Source organism: Phoenix dactylifera, chromosome 12 (genome assembly GCF_051530095.1).
Source record: "Phoenix dactylifera cultivar Ajwa chromosome 12, Ajwa_hap1_PhDact_Kaust_v1.1, whole genome shotgun sequence".
Lineage (NCBI taxonomy): Eukaryota > Viridiplantae > Streptophyta > Magnoliopsida > Arecales > Arecaceae > Phoenix > Phoenix dactylifera.
In genome coordinates, this window is record NC_143201.1 from 5,209,532 (window position 1) to 5,215,531 (window position 6,000).

The window sequence follows — 6,000 nt, forward strand, 5'->3', positions numbered from 1 at the left end:
AACCATTGGTCATCAACTCAATTGCTGTGTCTACAACGGAGGAGAGAGATCTACGGTGCTTGCTTAGTCCAACACTACCAGAAAAAACATGAAAGCACTCGAGCTCTGATGTGGTTTCTGCTACACTCTCCAGTAGCTTATCCATTTCCAAATTCTTGAATAACTGTATATAATTTCTGTGAGATTTTATCATCCAAATTGCTTGTTCAATAACAAACCTTCTTATTCTCGGAACCTTAATTTCTGGGTAACTGTATTCTTTTAGTATCTGTACCAGCTTCTCCACAAGGTCAGTCTCTTTAATGCCGGCTCGTTCAAGTTCCTCAGCATATTCTGTAGGACCCATGAATTTGCAGATCTGTGTGGCAAGCCCAATTGATACCTCTAGTAGTTTCTCTTTCTCAACCATAATAGCTTTCAACACCTGTAGAAGAAGCAATAAGGTTGAATTATGTATTAGAATTCTGCATTTCTCTTAGTGGGAAAGGAGATGGAGTGCTCATAAATTTCATATTTTTGTAGATTAAGTTCCGAAAGCTATTTCACGTTTCAAGCCCTCTACCCTAAATCCTTCTGAAATAACAGTACTTATTCTCAATAACAATCACTACCTTTTAGCGTGTCTATAAATCAGGAAGAAAATTTGTTGTGTTAATTTTCATGTTATGTGACAATATTAGATATTTTGTTTAAGTTTTTCCTTTCTTTTACTATTTGTGACCAAAATAGCACTGCTTGTCTTTATATGCTAGTTCTTCAGAAACCTCTATAATATATAACTGAAGCAAAAGCAGTCCACAAACAGGTTTCGACTAAGTTTATTCTACCAAATGATTTTAAAAAACTACCTAAGTTTATATGGAAAAAAGACAAAATTTAAACAAATAACAATCATGTAACTGCCATCAGTCGTTTTAGTAAATCTTTGTTTAAAAAATATCCTAATGGTGCATTAAAGTAAATATTAGACAAATCATGTGTACCAAACTCCCACTCTTATGTTTAACTGATGTTATCTCCTTCCTAACTTTATTCTGCAGGACTCCTTTTGATTATTGATAAATCCGTAATCTTCTATTCCTAAACATGTATTTGCACATTTTAATACTTGGTTTTTTTTTGTGTATGTAGAGAGAGAATATGCTTTGGAGTATATGGACCAAATTGCTTCCTTGGAAAGATCAACAATAGCACATGCAAAATGAAAATCAACACTATCGATAATGATATTTGATATCTAAATTTCCAAGGAAAAAAAGAGAGGAAAGACTCATTTGGAAGTCCTAACAATGCATCTAATGGATTGACAATGAACAATGTTAATGTAACTAACTTGTAATATTAATAGAGTTGTTATCATAGGCAAAGTCTGTTATAGAGTTGTTATCATACTCAAATTCTATTACATTTAGGCCTATATATACACCCTGTACATAATATTGTAACTTTGTAAGCAAGCAATAATTGACAGAGATTTCATTTTCTTTCCCTGTTTTAACAAACAATTCTAGTGGCATGTTGATTCATAGTTTTTTTGGGTAATTGATTCATAGTTTAGAAAGATTCCAGTTCAATTTAGTTTAATTGCAGCTTCTTTAAGTTTGAAGAAGTCTAGTCAATATTGACTATTTGAATTCTCAATAATAGAATCTATGATATAGTTTAGCTTACAGATTGTATTTATTTTCATGCATTTTCTCTCTAGTTGACGCAAATATTATTTAAGATATTAGGCAGTTTAACATAGGTGATGATCAAAGGCATGGCTTTTGATTTAAAAGAATTTTATAGGGGAAGAATATTTTAGGTCAAATGCTCTCATTATATCATTCATGAATTGAGGTACTATACCATGCTGGCCTCTATCTTAAGGTGGCACCATTGCAGTATTTATCCCCTATAAACATGGTATTGTGTTATGTACCATTGTAGCATTTGTGTTGGTCTATGTCGTTGTATGTTTGTTTGGCATGCTTCAGCATGGATCAGTAAGGCCTAGTACAAACCAATTTCAACTGCCACAAAATTCCACATAGCTGGGCACATGATTGGCACAGTTGTACATGGTATGTAAAATGCTAGCCTATGATCAGCATGGCACATACATATATACATGGATACATCCATATCAAGCATTAGTTTTCTTTTTGTAAATGCTTGACAATTTATAACCAACGATGGACCATCCATTTGAAGACCGAGACTATTGAATATGATCTATCCATAAAAAGTAACTAGAAACGAAGATCTTATATTCCAAAAATGAAGATTTTATAGTATGATACTATGTTTTCTGTGATCTAATCTTCAAAACCTATTAAATTCAGATCTATCAGTATTTTAAGATGTGTGCATCATGATCAATAAGTGTATTTTCAATTTATATGTTCTCTCATGGAATTTATCATACTAATGTAATTAATACATTGATTTTTGTACCCTCTTGATGTGTACATTGGAATCTTAAAAAGATATGATATTTTGGTTTGTTGTCATGTTTAAAGATATAGATTATAATCGGTGCCATGGATCTTCGATTTGGATGTCACATCACTGATTTTAGAATCATTGAATATTTTATTGAAGATTTAACGTGTAGTATTATAAACATAAATAAGTGGAATATATTGGAATTTATGTCGAAACAGTAAGTTTGTTAGTGTGATTATACATAAGGATGCACGGGTACTTTGAGATTTAAGAGTTTAGTAATATTCAATACTTGCATTCAAAGTCTGTAAAACTGGTATGACACGAGTACAGTACAATATGGTCGACACAATATGGTACACACCCCATAACAAGAGAGGGTCCTAATACTTTCTTCTCACTCCCAGCCTTGATACTGTCTGAAACTGAGTGTTACAGATTGGTACTGGTAGTACAGTGCAGTTCCACTCAATTTGGATTGGTACAGACCAGTTCAGGTCATATACATAACCGAAACTTAGTACCATACCGATATAGTACGATGCTATTGGTATTGTAGACCTTGCTTACATATAAAGGGGTGCCTTGTATTTCAAATAAAGATATGATATGATAATGCAATTAAAGGACATTAGGAAATAGGCATTCATGAAATAATCTGATATAACGAAAAGAAGGATTGTTTATAAGTAATGATAGAATCATTTATTGAATAAAAATGTAAGAGTAATGGACAATGAAAGGAGTTCTATGAATGAATGAATGAACATGGAGAATCTAGAGAGTCGAGGAAAATTTGGCATGGCACAGAATGGGTCCTCTGCAGCTCTGTTTATGATGCAAAGGCTACTAATGAAAGTACAACATGGAATTGTTCAGCATGAATGAAATACATTATCCTAGATGAATGTCCTAAGATGTGATTTCTGTAAAATTGTTTCCATAGAAAGAATTCTACAACAAATAATTTGAGGATGAATATGTTTGTAACTCTTGCTCACATATTGTAGCAACCCAGGACCTCATCCAAAATGGCTAGCCGGAAGTTATTATTTGGGTTCCTTGATCCTGTATAAGTACCCAAGATCTACCCAGTGAATAACCGATGTGGGACTAAACACATGCCCGCACGGGTTCTCACATACTTCCCCCGTTCAAGCCCTGACGTCCTCGTCAGGCTAAGGGTTCATATCTATTCAAATCTAATCACAAATACCACGATTGGCACGTGGTCAGCCCCAATGGATCCGTGCTGCAGTGTCTCCTACTCCACATAGGTCATGGGCCGGATTCGCTCTGATACCATTTGTAACAACCCAGGACCTCACCCAAAATGGCTAGCCGGAAGTTATTATTTGGGTTCCTTGATCCTGTATAGGTACCCAAGATCTACCCAGCGAATAACCGATGTGGGACTAAACACACGCCCGCACGGGTTCTCACACATATGAAGTGAGCTTTACGTGGAAACATTTAAAATATAGGTTTAAGATGGGAGCCATGGGAAATTCAAAGAGTTCTAAGAACCTAAGGCTGCAACTTATTAGACTAAACTTTAAAGTTCTTAAGAATTACAAAGTTTTTACTGGAACCTGTTGAAAGAAATTCAGAAACACATTCATTGCATCAACAGCAACAGCAGTGAAAGCACATCAGGGGATGCTCATGGATTTTAGTTTCTGAAAAAGAGTTGTGAGATGAATAATGCTTGATTTTTGGTGAGTCGAATTAATTGAGGCTCTTCCACATTTCCAAAACAGAACTAATTCAAAAGAAAGAGTTATACAGTTAGCAATAAGCATGATATTTCTGTTCTTCGATACTCTATTTTCCAATTACTTGCACGGAAAGAAAATGTATCCACAAAATATACAAGGTGGAAACCTAGGAAGGAAGGCTATAACTAATGGAAGAATGGCCTCTTACATCTCAGTTTTTGTGTTTATCTTATTTTTCCTACCCCATTGTTTTCTTTTTTTTCCTACCCCATTGTAATCCAGATCTGTGTTTGAGTCTGTCTACAATTTCTGTAAGAATCCTTGTACGCCAATCCTACATGATATACATATTTTTGCACTATATATGTTTGATATGCTATGATCCAGACAAAGCAAAATAGTTTTATATTTAATTATATTTTGATCGTGTTGGCTTGTGGTTGGTAGTGTGATGGATGCTTGTATGTGTATAACTTATACCTGCATAATTGAATTTATGGATGTGGTGGTATGGACTAACCATGTTATAGTGATTGCCCTGTCACAGGCCGGAAACGTGACCATGGTTAGTCTAGGCCGGAAATAAAGTAAATAAAAGGGATTGATGTGTGGATGTGAAATTGATTAAATGAACATTGACTTTGGGCCGTTTCGTTATTATGGGTTTGCCCGTCACAGGCTCTAAGTGTGACACTATTGGTTTGCCCGTCACAGGCTCTAAGTGTGACAATGTTGGTTTGCCCGTCACAGGCTCTAAGTGTAACAATGTTGGTTTGCCCGTCACAGGCTCTAAGTGTGACACTGTTGGTTTGCCCTGTCACGGGCTGGAAACGTGACCGGGATTTGGCCCAAAGTCGGAAAGATAATTGATCCGGATCAAGTTAATATAGAATGGAAAGAAAAAGCATTGAAAACATTAATGAAGATTTATGAGCTATCGTATGCTATATCATTCTTGCGTAGTTGGGCTTTCATTGATATTTGACGTACATACTTGTTACGGGGGAAATAAGCCGCCATGCCCCACGTGACCGGCACGCGCGCCCAGGAAGACTACGGCTGCCCTTTGATCCAGCAATCCGACCCCGAGTCGGATATCCTCGGCTCCGCAGCCCGACCCCGAGTCGGCTGCCCTTTGATCCAGCAATCCGACCCCGAGTCGGATATCCTCGGCTCCGCAGCCCGACCCCGAGTCGGCTGCCCTTTGATCCAGCAATCCGACCCCGAGTCGGATATCCTCGGCTCCGCAGCCCGACCCCGAGTCGGCTGCCCTTTGATCCAGCCATCCGACCCCGAATCGGATATCCTCGGCTCCGCAGCCCGACCCCGAGTCGGCTGCCCTTTGATCCAGCAATCCGACCCCGAGTCGGATATCCTCGGCTCCGCAGCCCGACCCCGAGTCAGCTGCCCCTCGATCCAGCGCTCCGACCCCGAGTCGGAGATCTCTTGATAACGACAGGCTACTCCCCAGAGGCACGCCGCGGCCTCCTGCTCCACTACTCCCTGCAACGGCCGTATCCGATGCTGCTCCACGATCTCCTGCATCAGCCGTATAAAGCGGAGCCCCACTATGCCCTGACGTGGCCGTACCCGGTGCTGCTCCACGACGCCCTGTAACGGCCATGTCAGTGGCCACACCATCGTGCCCCACGATAACGAACCCCCCTGAGAGACCCCCCAGCCAGGTATATATGCGGCTGGGGGGAGAAAGGGGGGAGGTGAGCAATATCTCCCAGAGCACTCTCTTACTTGCGATTATCACCTCTCCTCCTCCTCCAATCTCCTCTGACTTGACCGTCGGAGGGCCATCACCACCCTGGTGGTGGTGCAAGGCTTGTTTGCAGGTTTCTTG